Consider the following 25,290-nt stretch of genomic DNA (forward strand, 5'->3'; position numbering starts at 1 on the left):
TTTTTGCGATACGCGGGCCTCTCACTGTTGTGGCCTCTCCCGTTGTGGAGCACAGACTCCGGACACACACGCTCAGCGGCCATGGCTCACGGGCCCAGCCGCTCCGCGGCATGTGGGATCTTCCCCGACTGGGGCACAAACCCACATCCCCTGCATCGGCAGGTGGACTCTCAACCACTGCGCCACCAGGGAAGGCCACGAATAGTTTTGTAAAAGAAAAGACATATTAGTGAGTAATCAGTCCTTTCAGTGTGTCCCAGAAATAGGTTGTGAAAAAAATGGACATGGATATCCTTAAAGTACTCTCAAAGTTTTAAATCTAGTACATTTAACTCTCCAACTATTTCAAATATAATGTCAGAAAGGATATTCGTAAGAGCTCTGAAATCTACTTGTCACAGTATTTTGCGCTGTATTTCACCCAGCTCTTGGTTCTCCTGAAACTGTCCTTTCTCTTAAAATGCGAAGGAATGTGTAGGAGATGCTCTCAGGACACTGCTCAGACATTTCAGAACCATTTTTGCCTCTTAAAGAAGCCCAAAAGTTGCCTCTTAGAAAGAAGCTGAGAATTTAATACTATACCAGCACCCTTACACAGTGTGTGACACCCTATTAGGTAGTACATAGGAGAACAAACGTTAAACACTCGACTGGGAAATGTAGAAGCCTGAAAACTGTCAGGCTGAAAATGAAGACATAGTACATTTTTCATGATCCTTTCCCAAGTGAAAAACTAAAACCATAAATTTTCCATATAATACATATATGTGTAAACAAAATGATCCCATGTCCTTTGGATTGATCCTTTTTTTAACCTTTAACTAAAAATGGCTCTAGTTTCCATCTCACATAAAAGAGAAAGTCCACTATCCTCCTACACCCCCGAGATTTCTGGGGGTTTTCCTTCTCCTGGCCATTTTTCATTCCAGATTCTCATTACTGGCTTTGTGTACCAGTTGACAATTGTTTTCCTAGATAAGGTAAGTGAAATGTTGGATTTATTCAAAGACTATTAAGCAGCTTAAGAATTGGGTTGAATGATTCTTTCTAAAAATGGAGATTTTTAGACAGGTTTACACAACAGTATATGGTCCCATAGAGTGAAGCTTTAGATGACATAGAAAGACACTTTCATCTCAGTAAGGGGAAGATATTTCTGTGGGTCAGAGATTTCTCAAGATATTCTCTAGGGTTTAGGAATGCAGTAAGTCCCTCATCTCTGGCGTTATTCAAGTATTCACTGGCTTCATTAACTTGAAATCAACTCTCAGAAGCAGACCCTGAGATGAAGATTCACATACAAGTAGCTTATCTGGCAGGTGATCTCAGGAAAGACTGGTAGGAAATGAGGAAGTAAAACAAAAAAGGGTGTTGGAAATAAAAGATATACTGTCACACAAGAGTCCACTGTGATAAAAGGAACTCTAATTTCACTTGGGAATTCTGGTGGCCAGTGTAAAATACTCACCTTAGTTAATCCCCCAACGAGCTGAGAGAGCTGGGATATTTATACACGAATTTCCATCAGTGGTCGTTGAAAGCTACTTCAGGAGGGTATCATTCTCCTGCCACTTCCGGCCTGCCTGGTGGGAGGGGGGCAAAGACGGCACTGGGGTTTCAAGAAATCCTACAGCAATTAAATGCTATGCTGGCAATCGAAAGCCAGACTGGCGCATACTGAACTGGTAAGAGTGAAAGGATATGGGTCAGGGTCTCAGGAGTATCTATTATACTAGCTAAAAACTTGGGAAGGCTATTATAGAAGAGACTGCAATGTGACCACCCAAAGACTAAAGCAAGCCCAGATATATGTACTTACTGTTTTTTCAGTGTTTGTTTTTAAATTGAATTTGAGTGACTGTGGGTACTACCATGCTCTCTCCAATTTGCCTCAGACCCCATAGTCTCTCCTGGCTAGTTTCATACATTTACATTACTCATCTGCTCTTGGAGTTTGCCACCCCTGGAGGAAATTCAAATCTAAGATGATAGGCAGGTGTGAAGGTCACTGCCAACTGTGAAAATCTGTGATGCTATGACTAGATGATCCCTTAAACTCTTTGTAGCAATGCAAGTCTATAATTTAAGTATATGCTATCTTTTAAATTATCTCTGCAAGGCCGTTGAGGGCAGTAGCATAGGCTTGTAAATGCTCTTGAGTGATTAAAATGCAATTATGCATTTCTAAATGCTAATAAACAGAGATATTCATGTATAAATTCACTGTACCACTATTACTGTTTGCACCATAAAAGTGTAGCTTGAACCAGCACATCAGAATAGATTACAAAGAGAAAATGCTTGGTATTCAGCAGGTTTGATATAGGTTCTACAGTCATACTCCAGTGAATCTGTTAAGATGAGCATGAACATTGATGCTCACCCACTTAGCCTTGGCTCACAAGGAAAGATGACCTTGGCAGACAACATTAAAGCTTTTAAAAACTGGCTTTGCATTATGTTAAGTGCAAGAAGCCTGACACACAAGACTATATACTGTATGATTCCATTTATATGACATTCTGGAAAAGGCAAAACTATAAGGATAGAAATTGTCAGTAGTTTCCTAGAGGTGGAGGTGTTGACTACAGAGGGGCAGGAGGGGACTTTGTGGGGTGATGGAAGGGTCCTACGTCTTCCTTGTGGTGTAGTTGTACTACTATACACATTTGCCAAACCTCATCAAACTGTACACCAAAAAAGGGTAAATTTTACTGTATTATATATTAAAACTCAATAAATCTGACATTTTAAAAGACTGGAAAAAAACCCTCCTAGGCTCAGGTGAGCTCCTTACCTGCTGCTACAAGGGAAGGTTCCCAGCATCCTGGAAAAACAAGGGGAGGCTGGGTAGGACGTCTTCTGAAATGAGAAGAACATGTAGTTCCTGCTCCTAAGTTACCTCTTGTTTTTTAGCATTCAAAACGCTCTTTGCTTCTCAAATATGATAAAATAGGTCAGTGAATGAAATAAGACTCGTTCTGTTGTTGCTCTCGACTTCCTGCAACAGTCTCTGCCTTAGTCCTTTTACCTCCAGTGTTTTTCTCTAGGTCCTATTTCAGAATTCACATTTTATTATTTCGACATATTTGTTCTTTTACTTGTTTAAAGGAGATTTACAGAAGCTTTCTAATTTCCAAGTGAAATCCTAGGCTATAAGAACCGTAAGTCAGGAGGAGAGTTAACATGGTTTGACAGAGCCTGTAGGCCCCAAGATTCTACTTCAAAAACTGAAGGGCTTATCTTCTCTGTCAAATCCACTTCTCTTTTCTTGAATTCCCTATGCACAGTACATTCTTAAAGGACCTTGACCTAGATTCTCCCTTGGGTAAGCCTCTCTCTGGATGTGCTTACATCTGGGGCAGCTTCCAAAGGCACTAATCCGGGGAGCAGGCCTCAGGACAGAGTGGCAGGTGCCGTTTGCATTTCCCTTCATGACAAGGGAGAGCACTCATTCTGCTCTACTGAAGGGGGTGGGGGTGATGCAGGATGATTATAAGAACCTGGGGCGGGTACCAAGTGCTCTAGGTCTCTGTTTCCCTGTAGCATCTGGCACATTCCTCAGCCTCACATTAGCTATTTTGGTGATTGTCAATTATTTGACTGATTGACCTCCACTCTCTGTGCCAGAACTTCCCTCCTTTACTGCTCTTGAGTGAGACTCATACTCATCCCTCATAATTCTGCTCCTCATCTTAAACCTCCGGAACCAGCCCTCCCCTCCTGGACAGCCCTAAAGTCTACACTAGGCGTCCCTTCTTTGAGCTTCCCTAAGACCTTCTGCTTCTACTTATCATAGCCTAACCATTCTGTATTTTAATTGTATCCTGACTTCCCCACCTTGTTCCCCACCACCTCACCCCCTACACTAGGCTATGAGCCTATAGAAGGCAAAGATTTTTTTATTTCTGGTGTTTCTTTTTTTCCTATCTGGAACATTATAGATTCCTTATAAATGTTTGCCAGTGAATAAATAAGAATATACTCATGCTGGTTTTGGAAGTCTGCTTTATCAGGTGGAAATATCAACTACAAGTAAAAGAAAAGCTAGCTAACTTGTATTGGCTTGTATAAATAGACGTTTCTTTTTCTGGTGTAAAAAAATTTTTGGAGAAAAGCAGCTGCTGACTGTGGTTTAGAGGTGCAAGTGGTCAGGGTCAGGGGCTCTGTGATTCACTTGGTCTTTCCTTTATGATCACAAGATAGTTCTTTTTTTTTTTTGCAGTATGCAGGCCTCTCACTGTTGTGGCTTCTCCTGTTGCGGAGCACAGGCTCCGGACGCGCAGGCTCAGCGGCCATGGCTCACGGGCCCAGCCGCTCCGTGGCATGTGGGATCTTCCCGGACCGGGGCACGAACCCATGTCCCCTGCACCGGCAGGTGGACTCTTAACCACTGCACCACCTGGGAAGCCCTAAGTGCCCAACCTTTGAGATTAAGTGGAAAGAGGTTGCTTTCGTTTTCTATTGCTGTGTAACAAATTACCACAAACATAGCAACTTAACACCAATTTATCTTGCAACTTCTGTATGTCAGGAGTCTGGTCACTGATTAACTGAGTTTTCTGCTCGAGAAATCACCAGGCTGCAATCAAGGTATCAACTGGGACTGCATGTCATCTGAGGCTTAGGGTCCTCTTTCAAGCTCACTGGTTGTTGGTAGAATGCATTTCCTAGGGCTGAGGTCTTCAGCTTCTGGAGGCTGCTCCAAGGCAGTTCACAACATGGCTGTTTGCTTTCCTCTAAGAGGCCAACAGGAAATTGTCTCTCTTTTGAAAGAGTCATCTGATTATGTCAGGCCCACACAGGATAATCTCCCTTTGATTGACTCAAAGCCAACTTATTAGTAACCTAATCATGGGGGCAATATCTCTTGATTCTGCCCATACTCCAAGGGAGGGGATTATACAGGGCATGTATATCAGGAGGCCATCTGAGAAGTCTGCCTTCCACAGGAGTGATGTCAACTGTGCCTTTCTCTTTCCTCTGGAAAGCAATGGCTTCCCAGAATTACCTTTAATAGAGCTCTGCTTACATCTCATTGGTTAGAGCTATATCACATGGCCACTTCTAGCTGTAAGAAAGGCTGGCAAAGAGGATATCTGGCTCTTCCAACTTCTATAGAGAAGGCAAGGAAAGGAGAGGGGATGGAAATGGGTATTGGATTAGTCTATTAATAGACAAAATCACCCCGTCAGATCTCCTAGAGACCTTAATTATACAATGTTAGATCTAGAAAACTAGAATCTTCAGAAACTAAAGGTCATTCAGTACAACTTTCTATTGATATTTTCTAGGTAATGAAGCCAAGGTCCCAAGAACTCATGCGACTTCCTTGAAGTCATGTATTATTTCCTTTGAAGCACCAACCAAAATTAAGTAACCCTAGCATATTCAGCTTCTTCAGGAGTTTAGTTTATCAAATCTCCAGGAAAAAAGTTATATAAATTAACTGATGATGGAATAATCTCTCTTGAAGTCAATCACTGAGCCACTTTCCTGTCACATAAAACTGGTTTCTATATTCTAATCATGATTTGTGGAGCAACCAGCTTGGACAGGAGGGATGGCTGGTAAAGCATAGGCATAGAGGATAAGTCTGCATGAATTCAGAGAAAGAAGACATATGCCTGGCCTGGGAAGTCAGGGAAAACATCAAAGAAGACTGGCATTTGAGATGGGCCTTAAAGGACAGGTAAAGTATAGCATGGGGAGATCAGAGGAGGGTATTCCAGGTAGAGAGAAACATAGAAACAGGGACATATGTGTTAAACTACAAAATGTGCAAGGAGAAAAGAGATCAACTTCATTTGACCAGGCTAGCTTCAGACAAATCTATAAAAGGCTGATTTATTAGCCTAGGAAAGAGGTAATGCTGACTTGAACTTGGAGGGTGACAGTGGGAATGAAAAGGATTGACAGTGGAATGGAAGGAGAGTTGTATGCAGTGATTGGACAGGACTTTTCATTGAGTCTGTAAGTAGAGTGTAGAAAGTGAGTCTTGTTGATCTCCCAGTCCCATGGCCAGTGCCTGCATATACTGAGTACTCAATAAATGCTTTGAGTTGAATTTATGAATGATTTGGGACAGAAGATAAAGGAAAGGATGGTATCAAGGACCATTTGAAGCTGGGTTGGAGGTTGGGAGGAGGTACAGAATTGAAAAGAGGGTGTGGAATTCAGTTTTAGACATGTTGAGCTCCAGGTGCCTCCTGAAACCCAGGGGTGGCACCCAGGGGTGCCTCTCTGATGTCTAGAGAGACACCCAAGAAGCAGATGTGTCTGGTTGTGTATATTGCAGTTTGCAGCTATGAGCGCAGAAAAAGAAAGTAGTGGAAAACTTTGGTGGAATACCTACATTGAAGAGGGAAGAAGATAAGCCAGAACACGAGAATAAGGAGCTGCGGAACGGACTGGAGGAAAAAGATTGTGGCTCCAAGAAGACAAGGGGTAAAGGTATTTAAAGATGGTAGCCAACAGTTTCTGAACAAGGAGTTTTCAGAGAGAATGGAGAGAGAAACAGCAAGAGTTTTAGGAATGAGCAGGGAGGAAAAGAGGACAGCTAGTATAACGCACTTTCGGAAGTTTAATGATAAGAGGAAAATCAGAGATGACAGAGTCAGGGGAAGGTGGTTTGGTTTATTTGCATTTTAGAATGAGAGTGACTTAGAGCTTCTGTCTGGGGGAATGTACTAGAGGAAAAGGGGAGGGTGAGTATAAAGGAGATCATGCTAAGAGGGGAGTCATAGCATCTGGAGGGTGCTGAAGGCTGGATTGAGAGAGGAATTGTCTTTTGAAGCATGAGGAAGAAAAAAGGTGAGAAAAGGAAAGGAAGGCTTTCTCCATTGACCACCATGTTACCTCCCTGAATCTCAGTCTCCTCATCCATAAAGTCAAGTCCTTGGCCTAGGTGGACACAGAGTATGACAAACTATAATTTTTTGCTCTAGACATTTTATTTGGGATTCTCTCCCCTCCCGTGCTGTCTTCAAGCAGTCATTGCCAATAATGGTGATAATAGCAATAATTGCAGACACTATTTATTGCATGCCTCAAAGATCAGATCCAGTTAGGATAAATTCTGAAAAGCTACATGGTGAAGAAATCATTTGACTGTAACTTGAAGGATGGCATGGATATGTATGTATGTATTTTAAATGTCTTAGTACATATTATCTAAAATCTTACAGGTAATGCAGTATAATGTTTATTTTATTGTTTCTTCTATTTCTTTCCTGAGTTTAATCAACTCTCATTTTATTTCTTCCTAGTTTTTTTTTGTGTGTGACCATTTCTGTACTTAGCTTTTGAATTTGTCATTCAAAGTGTTTTTCATTATTCTCAAAAGCTTGTTTGAGGATATATAATTCAGTTTAGAGAGTTGTGTTACAGTTAGGGAGTTTTCTTCTATTGTACTCTGCCATTATTGGGGGCAGAAATTTGTATCAGTTGAACTGGATTCTTTCCTATTTCAGTAATTAAATGGAGACTAATCTGCATTTCTATGGACAGAGCTGGAGGTTTGGGGTTGTAAGATTCCTAGATCAAGAGTGCCCTCTTCTGTCAGTGTAGCAAAGTATGATTTCTTTTTTCTTTTAAAAATTTTATTTGTTTGTTTGTATGGTTTTTTCTTGTGGAAAAGAAATAATAAGGGTAGAGATTGGGTTTACCTCCATTTTGGAGGGAGAGAGGGTCTGACAGGTTCCTTAGTTCCCCCCTCAATTTTTCCCCCCCACCCTTCATGATTTCCAGAGGAACCCTCTAGACCCTTTTCCTTTGGACCCTTTTCACTTGGAAGCTTTATTTTTCCAAGACTGTCTCCTTGCACCCTGCACACACAGTTAAGTGCCTTCCATGTAGTAAGTGCTCTACTTAGATGCAGACTTTCTCTTTCTGGTAGTTTTAAATCAATCCTAAGTCCACCACCATGGTTTTTCCCAAACTGACTTTGTTTACCTGAGAGGATTCATCAGTAGTATGGAAGGCAGCTTTCTGGGATTTAATGTTTGTTTTTCTATTTACAGTTAATTTGAAATTTGGACATTCTCTGTTTTCTAGTTATGCTGAAGACATGGGTTTTATGTCATTTTATTTGATCTCTTGTTCTCTGTGTGTGTGTGATTGTGTGTTTTTACAGGGGAGGGCAGTATGTTGGGAGATTTAGATTTACGCCACCACCATTATCTTGGCTACCTAGAATTCCTCCACAATGTTCACTGTAAGTCTCTCTAATTTGCCAACAAAATACATAGGAGTCCACTGACTCAGATTATCTCATTGAGCTTTTTAAGCTTTTATCAATTAAGAATTAAATTGGGCTGCTGGTTAAGAGACCCAGAAAACAGTGGTTTAAACTAAATAGGGTGTTTTTTTTTTGTGAAACAAGAGGTAGGTGGTAGTGGGCCTTGGTTGAGCAGCACAGTGATGTCAGTGTTGATATCTCTGTGACATCTTAACCTTTCCCTCATGGTTGCCATAGTTATGAGGGCTACTACACCTTCATCATACATCTAGAAGCCAGCTGGGAAGAGGCAGAGTGCAAAGGGCAAAAGGCATTTGTCAACTATCAACTCCATTTTAAAGATCTTTCCTGAAAGCGCCATGCAAAAATTTTTCCTTATGCCTGATTGTCCAGAGCTGGGCTAATGACAATCTCTAGCTGAAAGGAGAATGGGAAATGTAGGGTGCTGTATTTTTTTGGTTTTTGTTTTGTTTTGTTTTTCCTAAGCACATTATTGCCCACAACAAAATTGCAGAAGTAAGGGACGTGAGGGGGATATTGGGCAGGCAATTAGGAATTCTCCTATACAGCTCCCAAATTCCAGAGTCAGAGAGTTGCTGATCTCCCACCATTGACTCAGAGACAATTACTAGACTGATGATTACTGACCATCTTTGAGAGGTCCTGGGAGACGCCTATGTCAGGAAAAGGAAGAGAACGACAGAGGGAATAACCAGCTATGAAAAAGGGCCAAAATAAAGCAACACTAAACCTCTGTCCCAGGCTGATTGACCCTTACCTCGGGAGGGAGCAAAAAAGAACCCAATAAGCAATTATATTTTTAAAAAAGCACATTAAGGAATGTCCCAGTTTGTAAACAAGGACACAGTTCTTTTCTCTTTTCTCCAGTCTTTCTCTTAATGGAAGTAATTCTATAATGAAATTAGTTCTTTAGGAGGTAAAGCCTAGTGGAGGGTCATCTGCTGCCAGTGAGGAAAGATCTAATGGGCTAAATTTATTTCCAAAATGACACTCCTGGAAACTCCCATATATGATGCCCTCATAGATACATATCTCCAGATAATCCATTTAAATTATCCATTTGAATTTGCTGAAATATGTACACCTTTGTATACATATTGCCTACTTTTGTAAGTATACCAATCCTCTGTGTATCCCAAGATTCGTTTGAATCCTAAATGAGCCTTTAGGTTCATTTAAATGTATACAAAACCAGACACTGAAAAAATCTCCATACCCAAAGACAAACATCCAAGTTTATAAACACACTCATTTATTTACTCCAGCAGACAGAATCTTGGCTTATAATGACAACATTTTGATCCACAGGAAAATCTTAGGAGATGTGAACTTCTGGTTCTGCCACTAGCTAACTGCTGTTTGGCGCAATCCAAACAGAATTGTTATCTTCTCTGAACATTGTTACCTCATCTTTAGAAGAATAGAATTGGTATGAGTGTTTCCTCAAAGTTCTAAGAGCCTATGATTTTAGAGATTCTTTTATTCAATTAGCATTTGCTCAATGTCTGCTATGTACTAGGCACTATTTTATGCACTATGGGCACATTATAGTCTAGTAATTGTGGTGGAGGATTTCAAGTCAATTAAAAGGAAAGGGTAAAAAAATACCTAGGAATATTAACCAAAAAGGTGAAAGACTTATACACTGAAAACTACAAAACATTGCTGAAAGAAATTAAAGACCTAAATAAATGAAAAGACATCCCATGTTCATGGGTGGCAAGACTTAACGTTGTAAGGATGGCAGTCATACTCAAAGCAATCTACAGATTCAACAAAATCTCTATCAAAACTCCAACGGCCCTTTTTGCAGAACTGGAAAAGCCAATCTTAAATTTCATATAGAATTGCAAGGGGCCCTGAAGAACCAAAACAATTTTGAAAAGAACAAAGTCAGAAGACCCACATTTTCTGATTTCAAAACTTACTACAAGCCCACAGTAATCAAAACAGTGTGATTCTGGCATAAAGATAGACCAAAAAAATCAATAAATAGGATTGATAGTTCAGAAATAAACCCATACATCTACAGTCAGTATTTGACAAGGGTGCCAAGTCCATTTAATGGGAAAAGAGCAGTCTCTTCAGTAAATAGTTCTGGGATAGTTCCACATGCAAAAGAATGAAGTTGGACCCCTACCTCACACAATATACAAAAATTAACTCAAAATGAATCAGTGACCTAAATATAAGAGCTGAAAACATAAATATCTTGCGAGAAAACATAGTAGAATATCTTCATGACCTTGGATTTGGCAATAGATTCTTAGATATGACACCAAAAGCATGAGCAACAAAAGAAAAAAATAGATAAATTGGATTTTATCAAAATTAAAAACTTTTTTTTTTTTTTCAAAATTAAAAACTTTTGTGCCTCAAAGGACATTATCAAGAAAGTGAGAAGTCAGCCTAAAGACTGGGAGAATATATTTGCAAATCATATATATGATAAAGAATTAATATCCAGAATATATAAAGAATTCCTCTAACTCAAAAACAAACAGCCCAATTAAAAACTGGGCAAAGGACTTGAATAGACATTTCTCCAGAGATATACAGATGGCCAATAGGCACATGAAAAGATGCTCAACATCACTAATCATTAAAGAAATGCAAGTCTAAATCACAATGAGATACCACCTCAAGCCCATTAGCGTGGTTATTATTGAAGAAGAAGAAGAAGGAGATGGGGGGAGGGGGTGGGGAGTAAGGAGGAGAGGGAGGAGGAGGAAGAAAATAACAAATGTTGGCAAGGATGTAGAGAAATTGGATTCCTCATCCATTACTGATGGTAATGTAAAATGGTGCAGCCAATGAGGAAACAGTTTGGTGGTTCTTCAAAAAGCTAAACATAAAATTACTATATGACCTAGCAAATTCAACTCATAGTTATATACCCAAAAGAATTAAAAACAGAAACTTGAACAGATACTCGTATGCAAATGCTAATTTCAGAATTATTCACAATAACTAAAAGGTAGAAACAACCCAAGTGTCCATTACAAATAAACAGAAATAAAATGTGGTATATACATGTAATGGAATATTATTCAGCCACATAAAGGAATAAAGTTCTGATATATGCTCCAACAAGGATGAACCTTGAAAACCTTATGCTAAGTGAAATGAGCCAGACATAGGAAGGACAATTATTTTATGATTCCACTTATATGAAATATCTAGAATAGGCAAATTCATAGAGATAGAAAGTAGATTAGAGGGTACCAGGGGTTGAGAGAAGGGGAACAGGGAGTTACTGCTTAATGAATACAGAGTTTCATTTTGGTGATGAAAAATTTTGGAAACAGATAGTGATGATTGTCCAACATTGTGAATGTAATTAATGCCACCGAATTATACACTTAAAATTGGTTAAAATGGTAAATTTTATGTTGCATGTACTTTACCACAATAAAAATAAAAATTTTAAAAACCCAGGAGGATAGCACTGCTAGATAGGGAAATTTGGAGGCAGATGGTCATACTTTATAGGAAGCTATTGGCTGCGCCTTAAGACACACATACAGATGAATACAGATGTGAACTTAAACATACATAAACACAACCCAGGTACCTGAACACAGATACCCAGATAAACACAAGAGTTTATACCTCTTGGTATGCACATACCTACAAACATACAGTTTGCACTTTTATATACAGACGGTTGATTTAAACCATCATCAGGATTTAACCTTCTGCTCAGTAGAGGTGCACACACCTACACATTATGTCATGAAACAATATAGCCACACAGGTTAACCAAAGAACCTGTTCAACTAAAGAAAATCATGTTCTAGAGGTGAAAGGAAACAAATGCCTACACATACAGAAAGATATTCCACAGAATACCCTGATGCATGATATAACAGTAAAAGGGTTCAAGGGCATGTAAATGGGTTCACTGATTGGTAGGTGGGAGAAACAGGGTAGTAAGCAAAAAGCTAAGTGTTGTATGGAAGGGAGGATGACTGATATGGGTGAGTAGGGAAATGAGTGGGGATCGTAAGAAAGCATTATGCAGCTTCTTTGTCAAGAGATTCAAGACAATAAGCTTGAGTTGCCAAATTTTACTCTTTTATTTCTTACTATCTGATCTCTGGTTATCAGAGAACAAGCTGTACACTTACTTACCTTTATAATTGCACTAGTCCCTTCAACTGGTCCCAACAACATTGCAGGATAGCTCTCAGGTGGAATCAGTGAGCTGCTTAGTATTCTTTCTGTCCAGTACAGTGGACCCTCCTCACACATTGTCTGACCTCGGCAGTGGAAAATCGCCATGCCCATTGGCAGCCAGTCAGGGACCCAGAGTGAGGAGGGACTATCCAGACTGACCAAGGTCTTTTTAATGATGGTCCAGCTGAGGAAGTGAGATGCTGGGAATGGTGAGTCAGGAGCGAATGATCAGCATTTACAGCTGGTGTTCAAAGGGAGTAGCCAATAAGGGGAGACAGACAAGATCCTCCAGAGGAGCAGTAACATTGAGGTATAAGCGCAAGGCCTCCCCCAGAACACACCTTTTATGTTGATCCTGTTGTCCTTTGTGGTAGCAAAAGCTGTACCTTAGAAAGGGAGTTACTTATGGCAATACTAGCTAGAGTCTTGCAGAAAATCATGAAGGAGGCAAAGGGTCCTGCCACTAGTCTGTTTCCCGGCCTTTTCACCTCAGCACTGACACTTTATTTCCTTACCCCTCAGGGAATAATTCCCTTCTACCTCCTATTAAAATCCTGAGTGATTATGATAATTAACATCTTATCCTTCTCTGTTAGGAAAGAGATTTCTTAACTTACTGCTAAGCAGTAAAATCAGAATGAGTTACATACAATTATCGGTATTTCCTCTTTTTCAACCTGCTTCTGAAAACCAAAAAACAGCCTAGGCTAGTATAGGCTAATTGTAATTATAATTCAGCAAACAAAGTGACATCTTGGTGTGTTCTTTTTTTTTCTGAGTTTCATAATTTTTGGAAGAGAGTATACTGATTGAATAAAAGTTGGTCTTTAATAGAAAAGCAAGACTGGCTTTGATTTTTGAGTGTAGGTGTTATCTTTTTTAAAAGTATACTACTTTGAATTAATTTTTAAATGAATATAGCTGCTATAATTTTAACAGATATTAATAAAATTTGGGATGTGTGTTTGTATGTGTAAGTGACAGAGATATATGATTTTGCTGAGTGAAGTCTACAGGTCATAAAATCACTATTCTTAATACTGAAAGCAATTAAAAATGTTTTCATCATTGGGCTGTTATAAATCCATATTACATTATTTGAACTGTAAACAATGTTGATTCTTGGATAAAATTATCATGTTCTGGCTCTTCACTTACTTTGAATTCAATTGTGGTGGAATTTCTTTGAAAATAATTTAACTTTTGTAAGCATGCATGCATGGATAACTCCAAAAATGAATATGAACTTGAAAAGCTGAACCTCTTCTGACAGCAGCTTGACTTATTCTGAAATGAATTAAGTAAGAGAAATATCAGAAGCATGTGCTCTCTTTTAGGTGTAACAAACTGGAGACAAATATTCTTGACTTGTGCCATTTGAGAAACGATTCTTCGTATCTTTGCATATAACTCACATGCCTACACAAAATATCACAAGCCAGCTGCCTCTGCAGGTTTCCTACTCAGAGGAAAGAAAGCAGACCATTGTCAGGGTGAGGGAGGTGAGGAATGAAGAGCAGCAGCTATGTATGGACTTCACAGTTAGCTTAAGCCAGGCGCTGAGACGAGGGCCTACCGGGAGCTTGGCTCCCCCCACCTCCCCACCACCCCCACCATGATGTCTGGGGCTCCTTCAGGTGCTCAGGCAAGGGGGCTGTCTGGAAGACAGAGCCAGTGTGGGTAGCCAAGTGGTATTTTGTTTTGTTTTTTCTTTGAGATGCCTATGGATTAAACCTCTGTGTTTTTGCTTTAAACATTAGGGGTTTACGTTTTTTGCTTTAAAATAAAATAATAAATTTCTTTTTTTAGACAAATATCACTTGTTTACATAGAAAAATTTTAAAACACAGGTAAATAAAAAATAGTATATGTAGGGCTTCCCAGGTGGCACAGTGGTTGAGAGTCCGCCTGCCGGTGCAGGGGACACGGGTTCATGCCCCAGTCCGGGAAGATCCCATATGCTGCGGAGTGACTGGGCCCGTGAGCCATGGCCACTGTGCCTGCGCGTCCAGAGCCTGTGCTCCGCAACGGGAGAGGCCACAACAGTAAGAGGCCCACGTACTGCAAAAAAAAAAAAAGTATATGTGAAATATCAGTTTACAAACCTTCCATGTCTCGAATATTCCCATTTTGATTTTGATTTGATATATATTATGTATATAATCTTTCTTAAAATAAAAATGGGAATGTTCTAGACATAGAGATTTGTAAACTGATGTTTTTACTTAATGTATAAGGAACATTGTTCAGCATTACTGAATAGACATCCATGGCATTGTTCACCACCATATGATATTTTATTAGAGGCAACATTATTATTATTTATTTATTTATTTATTTATTTATTTTTTGGTTGCGTTGGGTCTTCGTTGCCACGCACGTGCTTTCTCTAGTTGTGAGGGGCTACTCTTCGCCACGGTGCGCAGGCTTCTCATTGCCGTGGCTTCTCTTGTTGCGGAGCACAGGTTCTAGGCACACAGGCTCAGTGGTTGTGGCTCACGGGCTCTAGAACACAGGCTCAGTAGTTGTGGCGCACGGGCTTAGTTGCTCCACGGCATGTGGGATCTTCCCGGACCAGGGATCGAACTCATGTCCCCTGCATTGGCAGGCGGATTCTTAACCACTGTGTCACCAGGGAAGCCCTAGAAGTAACATTATTAATTTACCTTCAGTTGCTGGACGTGTATCTCACGAAAGTGTTTCCCCATTAGTAATACAATGATAAATATACTTGTACATGCATCTGTTTATATTACCTGTTTATTTCCTTAGGATAAAATTCTAGAAGTAGAATTGTTGGCTATACTCTTAAGATTTTTGATTCATATAGACAAATTTCCCTTCAGTAAAGTTCTTTCAATTTACATTCCAACCAGATGAGTGGCATCATGTTCATTTCTGTATACTCTCAAGAAAGTGGGGTATTCTTTTTTTTTTTTTTTGCAGTACGTGGGCCTCTCACCGTTGTGGCCTCTCCCGTTGCGGAGCACAGGCTCCGGATGTGCAGGCTCAGCGGCCATGGCTCACGGGCCCAGCCGCTCCGCGGCATGTGGGATCTTCCCGGACCAGGGCACAAACCCGTGTCCCCTGCATCGGCAGGCGGACTCTCAACCACTGCGCCACCAGGGAAGCCCAAAGTGGGGTATTCTTAAAATCTCATTTTAAAAGAAAATAAAAGGAAGAACTTGCACAGAAGCAATATATAAGTATAAATGAAGGAAATAAGAACAAGGCAATAGAAATAATGCTCTTTTCCTCAGACATATCCAACTCTGTTCAGATTCCTCTTTTATTTACTTATTTACTTAGGTCATGTTAGGGACATTGTGGTAGAGACAGTCACCAAACCTGTTTTCTTTTCCTCCTGTGCACACAGCTGGACTACATTTCCCAGGAACCCTTTGGGGGAAGTGTGATCATGAGTTCCAGCCAACAGAATGTGGGTGGAAATGATATATGCTGTTTCCAAGCCTGGCCCCTGATCCTCCCAGCTGTTCTCTTCCTTTGTCTGTCTGAGGCAGGGGAACCTGCAGAGGACTCTAAAACCCTGGAAGACATCAGTCTCAGGAAGGAGGAGCCCAGTTCCCTGAATCGCCTTATGGAAGGCCACTCATCAAATATGTACACAGAACTGTCACATAAGCAATTAATAAATTCTATTGTCTTAACCAGTGAGATTATAGAAAAACTATAAAATTCAAGTATACAAAAGAAAAAAATACCCAGAATTCCAAAGACCAGAGATAACTAATTGTTACAGAAATTAGTCTACCCTGACAAATCCAAGCCTGTTGCTGCTTTTAGTCAACCCAAATTGGAATTAGTGGTTAAAAATGAGGGTTTGGTAATGTGTTCTCTTTCACAATCATCTTCCTCCTTCTCGAATACCTGTTACGGAAAATAAAAATCTATTATATATACAGTAATTATGTATAAAAAACTGTTTATGTGTAAGGTATACTATATTCTTCTTTACATTCTTTTCACACTCAAATATTCATGTCAAAGGAGTAAAAAATTGACATAAGTAAATAATATCACTTATCTGATTTTGGATGATGTCAGCCTGTGTCAAAAATGCATACTTAGGGGCTTCCCTGGTGGCGCAGTGGTTGAGAGTCCGCCTGCCGATGCAGGGGACACGGGTTCGTGCCCCGGTCCGGGGGAGTCCCACATGCCGCGGAGCAGCTGGGCCCGTGAGCCATGGCCGCTGAGCCTGCGCGTCCGGAGCCTGTGCTCCGCAACAGGAGAGACCACAGCAGTGGGAGGCCCACGTACCGCAAAAAAAAAAAAAAAAGCATACTTAGGTTTAAGGGAGAGACAGCTTTAACTAATCATTCCGTCTGTTCCCCAAATTCCTCAGCTCTGAAGTTAGGAAGGCCATGTGATTAGCTGTGGCCAATGAAATGTGAGCAGAAGCCGCAGGTGGTCCTTCTGGGCAGAGGTAGTGAAAAACCCATCTGAGATTCTCCTCTCTCTCTATCCCTGCTGCAGTGACCAAGGAGCTGTTGTAGCCGCAGGATGGCAGAAACTCCATCAACATGGTCCTTGAATAAGATGGCCTCCCCATCTGTAATGGGTATGTAGCAAGAGCAAGAATTAAACCTTTCTTGTGTTAAGCCACTGGGATTTCAGATTAATTGGGTAACTGCAACATTAGCCTATCTTGTCCTGACTTACACAAGGCTCACACATTCTATGTATCTTGTTCATCCTCCACATCAAAAATTCCAAACGTCGTGGAGGCTCAAAGCCACCACTAATCATTCTCAGACTGGTTACATGGGATTTGACTTCCTAGCTATAAAGGTAAAGAATCAGGACTTTAGAGCAGAGACAGGTGAGAGCTCCCTTCTTGTGAGTGCAGGAGTGATATTAATGTGAATAAGAGGCAGATATAGTTTTGGATATTTCCAGGCCTAAAGTAACTTATGAAAAAAATGTATATTATGCTTACAGTATGTGAGAACCAATAATGGTATATGGACATATTGCTCTGCTAGGCAAGTACATTGTATCACTTACTCTCCACCAGTTAATCATGAAAAGCAATGTATGGCAAGGAGTGGAGAAGTTAGTTTACAAAAAGGGAATGTGAGATGAAGCACAGACCCTTTATACTCCTTCTGTATCTAATGGCTTTAAATGAATTCTCCTTAACTCATTGAATGATGCTTTCCTCTTGTATCTGAATTTTTTATAATGAGCGTGTATTTTTTAAAATATATTTTTTAATTTATTTATTTTTATTTATTATTTATTTTTGGCTGTGTTGGGTCTTTGTTGCTGCACATGGGCTTTCTCTAGTTGCGGCGAGCGGGAGCTACTCTTTACTGCGGCACGTGTGCTTCTCATTGCGGTGGCTTCTCTTGTTGTGGAGCATGGGCTCTAGGCACGCAGGCTTCAGTAGTTGTGGCACGCGGGCTCAGTAGTTGTGACTCGCAGGTTCTAGAGCACAGGCTCAGTAGTTGTGGCTCACGGGAGGCTTAGTTGCTCCACGACACGTGGGATCTTCCCGGACCAGGGATCGAACCCGTAGTTCGAATAATAGGAAGTCCCTATTATTTTTATAATTAGAAAAAGGTATTTCTATTTTGGAAAAAAAATCACTGTTGGTGAATGAAGAATTAATAGTTGTTTCCGGGGCTTCCCTGGTGGTACAGTGGTTAAGAATCCGCCTGCCAATGCAGCGGACACAGGTTCGATCCCTGGCCCGGGAATATCCCACATGCCGGAGCAACTAAGCCCGTGCACCACAACTAGTGAGCCTGCGCTGTAGAGCCCATGTGCCACAACTACTGAAGCCCGCGCACCTAGAGCCTGCACTCTGCAACAAGAGAAGCTGTGACAATGAGAAGCCTGTGCACCACAATGAAGAGTAGCCCCGCTCACCGCAACTAGAGAAGGCCTGCGTGCAGCAACGAAGACCCAATACAGCCAAAAATAAAAACAAATAAATAAATTTATTTTTTAAAAAAAGAATTGTTTCCTCCATTGACCTGGCAAAAACAGTGCTTATCAGCTTCCTTAACTATAATTCAAGGGCTAAGTTCCTTGCTTGGCAGATGCAGGTTGTAATTCTAGAAGCAAACACAGCAGGGAGGCACATCATAGAGGCTCAAATATGGGAGTTGCATATTGAATGACTACCTACCCTGTGCCTACTGATCCATCATCTCTGTCATTCTGGGATTATTTCATTTAGTTTCAAATGATATTCTTAGTACCTTTTGTGGGCTCTGGACTTGCCCATGAATTTACACTTGCCAGGGTCTAGAGATGCAATCATGGAATTGCCCAAAACAGTGAAAATCTGTGAATTTCTTGTTAAGTAAAATCTCTGTGCATAGACTTCACTTCACCGTCATCATTATTCTCCCAGGTAAAACAAGGAAAGCAATTACATTGCCAATTCCCTATCTTTTTACATCTTTGTATTGCCTATTTACTGCATGTAGATACGTATATCAGAAATTATCTTGTTATAGCTGTAAATAAAATTCTTCTTATCCTATTACCCATTTAGCTCCTTTTTCTGTGGCAAGTTATTTGCTGTCATTTCTTGGTCTATGAACAGGTGAAGGTCACTTCTTAGATAAGAAGTGCAGCCAAAGTATCTCAATTTCCCCATTTTTAAAAAGTTTTGACTCTCAGGAATGTAAGATAGGGTTTCATTTGTGATAATTACCAAATTTCAAATAAGTGGTAAATGAAAATTGCCTGGTATTGTGTAAGGAGGGGGTTATTTAGAGTCTTTGTGGGAAGCAATTGGTATTTTAAATAAGCCTGTCTGTAGACATCATGTGTCTAAAACTATTTTAAAGGGCTCTATGAAGCTCTGTGCCTTTAAATTTATCTTACTATTATAGTCATTTTACTAGCTAAGGAACTGCAGCCATCTATCTCTGGCTGTCTCTTTCTGACACCCACAGATGTATATACACCCACACACTCACCCACGCAAACCTACACTCTGACTCACATTCAAAACGATTGTCAAAAAAATCCCCGCTCCTTGTCTAACTAAAGTGTTCCTTTCAAACACATGCTGTTTGTTTGATCTATTTCCATGTTATCTGTGAGTCAGCTGAGTCTTGTCCGATCTACCCAGTAGACTAGAGCCTACATGTATGTTTTTTCATATGGATTTGGCAAACCCAATTCATGTTCTAGCATATGGAAATCATAAAAGCCTGGTGAGCTATTTTTTTTACTGACAACACTTCTGACACCAAATGTGTGGGGTTTTTCCTCACACCAACCAATTTTCAAACTCTCCAGACACCAACTAGGTGTTCCACAATTCAGTTCTGACACTAGCTACCAGTTAGTGCAGACCCCATAGGTTAAGGACTCATTCCTACAAGACTGCCCCCACTTCAGACAACCATCTCAAGTCCCAGGCCACCTGTACTTCTGATCGACAGGCTATAAATTGGGTGTTCCCATGACCTGCCTCTTCAGGTTCCATAATTTGATAGAACAGCTCACAGAACTCCGAAATAGTTTACTTGCTATTACCAGTTTATTACAAATGATGCAACTCAGGAGCAGCCAACTGGAAGGAGTACACTGGACAAAGTATAAGGTGGTTGTGGGGAAGGGGTGGCACAGAGCCCTCTGGGCATACCACCCTCCCAACACCTTGATGTGTTCACCAATTAGGAAGCTCTCTGAAGTTTATCATCTAGGGGTTTTTAATGGAGGTTCCATACATGGGCATAATTGATTAAATCATTGAACATTTGTGATTAAGTCAATCTCCAGCCCCTCTCTTTCTCCTTTGGAGGTCAGTGGGGTGGGCTTAAAATTAAAAGTTCTATCTCTCTAATCATAAGGTTGGTTGCACAACCAGCCCTCATCCTGAAGCTATCTAGGGGCCTACCAAGAGTCACCTCGCTAGCATATACAGCTCAGGTATGATTGAAAGGGGCTGCTATTGGTTTCTCAGATGCAAGACAAAATTCTAAAGTGCTGCTGCTTAGTTCAATGAGTTCAATCATCAATACTTGGCTGACTCAATGTCCTTTTTAAAATATGCCAACAAACCTAGGAACCCTAGTAGGGGTCATAGGAATAGGGCAGGCAGTTTGGTTTAGCAGGAGGGCTGGCCTCTTGGCCTGATTACCTCCTGATCCCCTGGTTCCCTTTCAAATCAGGACCAAATAGAAAAACATCAACCTTCCATCATTACCATCATCTTATCTTCAGAGACAACTTCTAACAGAGCTGACTTCCTTTCCATGGGCCCCAAATCATCTGAGTCATGGGCTCTAGGGCCTGATAAGTCTAACAGGAACCTGATGTGTATCAAAAATATCTATCAGAATGAAAACAACTTTTAATTAGATTGAAGGATAAAGAAGGGCATTTAAAACAATAGTCAACATCACGGTGCAGAATTTAAATATATGCTTACACCATTTGAGGTAAACGCTTGCTCAGCAAGAAACAGATTTCCATTTTTAACCACTCTTTTGTTGTGACCTCTGTATAGATTGCAATTGAGAGACCTGTCTATAGGAACCTTAACATTTTCAGAAGTAGCACATGAATTTTCAGTGCATTCAAAATACAGATTAGTCTGAGGTTATCAAAATAGAGTCATATTTCAAAATAAGAAGTACTGTCAGTCAGGACAGCCCTACCAATTATAGCAACCCTGTTTCTGAAAGACTTAAGGCCTGGGCCAGCCTCCATGGTAGCAAAGCAATGTTTTATCAAAATGGTATAATTAGGAATGTGTGGCAGTATTTTAACCCCTCCTCCCAAGAGTTCCACCACACTTTTTTAACATGTTTATAAATATTTGCTTTTGTGCCATTTTAGGGGGAGCTTTCCATACAAACACTTGGCTTCCAGTGAGTCATCCCCAGTCTGGTTCACACCCAAAAGGTGACTGCTTGGCTATCAATGAATATTGGGCTCAATAACTTGCCTTATTTTTATAATTGGCTTGAATGAAGATGGAAAAGGTGGTAGAAGGAGAAAGACATATTCAGATAAATATAAGAACACTCTTGTTTCCTTACAAGAGTTTGACAACTATGCACCATAACCTAACTACCATTTAAGCTTAGCTCGATGCCAGATTGTGATGAATTTGTGTTTGGCCTTTAAAAAAACATCTGGATAATTTTACCTAATAGTGTTACATTTTTCTAGTCATCATGTGTATTTTCTAGCTAAGGACATCCCAGAATTCAAATTACTAACGAGAAGTTTTACTTTTACTGTTATAATTACAGTTATTGGATCCTAAAGCCATCAACTTAAAAAGCAACTGGAAGAATAAATCACCTTTCTGCCCATATTAAAATTGAAGAAAATAAAGGTCCTTAGATGAGATTTTAATTCTTTTCTGAACTGGAATTGCAAAACTTTTATTTTTGTAAATAAGGAAGCAACAGTTATTAAGCATATGAACTAGCAATGATTTCTATTTCCATTCCCAAAGGGCAAAATTTGGGAGTTGAAGTGGGACAGTATATATCCTGGAGGGAGGATATAGACATGGAAAGAAAAGAAACTAAAATTGCTTTGCATAATAATGTGAATTATAGAATTTCTTTTAAAGAGAAATAAGTACCTTGCAAATTAAGTGGAATATACTATTTATTCTTCTTTATTGGATTAGGAAGGATTGCAAATTCAGGCTCCCTATATCTTGAATTGCACACTATGTTCCCAGTCATATTTTGTTTGCATATTATGTATTAAATGCTTAGGAATGATCTTTGTGCTCTCTTACCTTCCAAAAACATTCTTCCCATTTTTCTTGAAATGTATACTTCTCTCTGTCTACATTTCATTCTTCCCAGTGTTTATATGGACTTGGATATAAAACTATATCACTTTCTTCTTTACTTTAAGAAAAATGATCCTATTCATACACTGATGAATGGCAATTCTCACTTAGCCTTAGTGTGAAAGAGACAATAAGGAGTGGTGAGGACTGTGATAAAACAGAAAAGTATATGCCCATCTGAAATGAGTATCTACTTCTAAGCACCAGAAAAAATGGCAATAGTCAGATCTTCCAATTTGTCAAAAAAAGTCTGAAAGTATTTCAATGTTTTTTTGGGGTTTTTTTTTGCGGTACGCGGGCCTCTCACTGTTGTGGCCTCTCCTGTTGCGGAGCACAGGCTCCAGACGCGCAGGCTCAGCGGCCATAGCTCACGGGCCCAGCCGCTCCGCGGCATGTGGGATCTTCCTGGACTGGGGCATGAACCTGTGTCCCCTGCATCGGCAGGCGGACTCTCAACCACTGTGCCACCAGGGAAGCCCCAATGTTTTATGAATAATTCAATGCTTTAAAAACAAGCAATTCCATTCTAAGAGGCTCAGAACAACAATAATTACCACTGGAAAACATGGGAGATTAAATATATATACTTCAACTCACACTGGGGGAGGAGAGATATAGAAGGTACTGAGAAACTTGGTGTCCTTCGTGGCCTGTCTTCTACCTCTCAGCCCATTACCAATACATGTACTGTCCCACAGAACATTTGAAGGGCCAAAGGTCATCTCTGATCCTCTTGTGGAAGCCTTCCCTAATTTGCTCCAGAGTGACCACTTCACATTTGAATTCATTCTTGCTGGGAGAGATGGAAAAATCTTAGGGGCAACTATAAGAATAAGAAAAATAAACTTATATTGAGAGTTGGTCACTACTAATTCTTTCACTCAGCAAATATTTACTGACCGCCTGCTATGTGCTAGAACTATAAAGTTTCTGTGACATGTTAGGCACTATGTAGGCACAGGAAAGAAGTAAGTTTAAAAAAAGACAAAAATGCCTGCCCTTGCAGAAATTATATCCATTGGGAAGATAGACAATAAAAACGGGTAAGTATGATATATGTTAGGTTAGATGGTGATAAATGCTATGGAGAAAACTAGGGTAGGAAAAGGTCATTTCTCTGACTCCCCAGTGTGTAATTGGAATAGATGTATTTGGTGACTTGCAGAACTTCCACACTGATCACTTGTACTGTGGGATAAAAGCTATATTAGTGGGGAAGACCAAGTGGAATATCTGAAACATTTGCTCCCTTACCAAGATAGTAAATTAAAAATAATATCACATCCTGGGGGAAGTGGCAGAGATTAGTGCTACCCTTTAAAACCTAAAGAATGTAGGTGATAATGCTCATTTATCCCCATTTAATTCACCAGTCTTGCCCTGACAAAAATGTCTGATCCTGGGGAATACGAAACTCAACCAAATAGTTGCCCTAATTGCAGTTGCTATGCCGGATGTATCAATAATATCTCTGCTGGAACACATTAATATGGCCTCAGGTACCTATGTTGATTAGCAGATGCCTTCACTTCCATTCCTATCAAGGAGAGGGAACAGATGCGTGTGAATAACACAGACACTTACAGTCTTGACCAGGGTTAATTCTTCTGCCTTTGGTCATGATTAAGCCCTAAGGAACCTGGACTGCCTGGACATTCTGCATATCATCACAGTGATCCACTATATTGGTGATATCATGTGTGGTGATTTTCAAGTGTGCCCACAAATCCTTTGGTATTTCTTCCTTCAAGAGGTGGAGCTTAATTTCTCTCCCCTTGAGTGTGGATTGGACTTAGTGACTTGCTTCTAACAAATTGAGTAGTGCAGAAGTGATGATGTGTGACTTCTGAGACATTACAGCTTCATTCCTTGCTCTCTCTTGGGTCACTTGCTATTAGGGAAGTCAGGTACCATGTGATAAGGACCCTGAAGTAGCTCTACAGAGAGGTTCATGTGGAAAGGAACTGAGGCCTCCTGCCAAAAGCCATTTAAGCCATCATAAAAGCAGATCCTCTGGCCCAGTCAAGCCTTCAGATGACTGCAGCCTTGGACAGCATCTTGCCTGTCCTCATGGGAGACCCTGAGCCAGGGTCACTCAGGTATACGACTCCTGAATTCCTGACCTACAAAAACTGTGAGATAATAAACACTTACTGTTTTAAGCTGCAATGTAATTTCAAAGAGAGCAGCAGATAACTACTACATCAGGTTAATCAGAGCAGGTGATTAAGCAGTGTCAAGAATGTTAGAGGCCTTGGCAAGAAACATGTGCTCTAGAGGGTAAAAGATATATCCTAAGAAGATTCAGAGGTTCTCCACCTCACTGTCTAGTGGCATGGGACATGCCAGGTGTCCCAGCACTAAGAAGAAGCATAGTGCCCAGTGGGCTTTTGGGGTTCTGGAGTCAGCATATTCAACCCTTGGAAATATTGCATTTAACCATTTCCTGGGTGACATGGAAGTCTGCCAGCTTTGAGTGGGGTCCAGAGGAAAAGCTCTGAAGAAGTCTCAGGCTACGGCACAATGAGCACTGCTACTTGGGCCATACTGCCTAGCAGACCTATTAGAGGTATCTGTGGTGGGAGAAGAAATTTTGTGGCGATTTCAGCAAGCCCTAATAAGAGAATCACCATGTAAACTGTAGAGTTCTGGAACAATGTCATGCCATCTGCAGCAGCGACCATTCAAAAAATAGTCCCTGATGTGCTGCTGTGCCCTGGTAGAGACAGAGTACCTGATCTTGGAATATCCAGTAACCATGCAGCCAGAACTATTAATCGTAAGGTGTGTTCTGTCAGATCCACTAAGTCATAGTCATGTGAGCCCCAGCAGAAGTCCAGTAAGACAGAAGTGATATATCTAGGATTGATCCTGAGCAGGGCCAGACGACAAGTAAGCTGCATAAGTAGATGGCTCAGATTCCTGTGTCACCCACCACTACGGCATTGTTGCCCCTTCCTCAGTTTACACATATGGTTGTTCCGGGGGGCAGGCAGGAAGATTCCCTTATGACCAGCTCTTGGAAGAGAAAAAACCTGTGCTT

General features: G+C 40.5%; 1 long non-coding RNA gene across 1 annotated transcript in view; it reads left to right on the forward strand.

The window, feature by feature from the left end:
* Positions 1-17,021, forward strand: part of LOC112392126 (uncharacterized) — a 127,507-nt gene extending 110,486 nt beyond the window's left edge. Inside the window, exon 3 of the long non-coding RNA XR_003001631.1 lies at positions 16,934-17,021. This is a non-coding gene — a long non-coding RNA (uncharacterized LOC112392126). The remainder of the gene's footprint in view (positions 1-16,933) is intronic.
* The last annotated feature ends 8,269 nt before the right edge of the window (positions 17,022-25,290 follow it).

Source organism: Neophocaena asiaeorientalis, unplaced genomic scaffold, assembly GCF_003031525.2.
Source record: "Neophocaena asiaeorientalis asiaeorientalis breed wild unplaced genomic scaffold, Neophocaena_asiaeorientalis_V1.1 scaffold24, whole genome shotgun sequence".
In the NCBI taxonomy this organism is placed as follows: domain Eukaryota; kingdom Metazoa; phylum Chordata; class Mammalia; order Artiodactyla; family Phocoenidae; genus Neophocaena; species Neophocaena asiaeorientalis.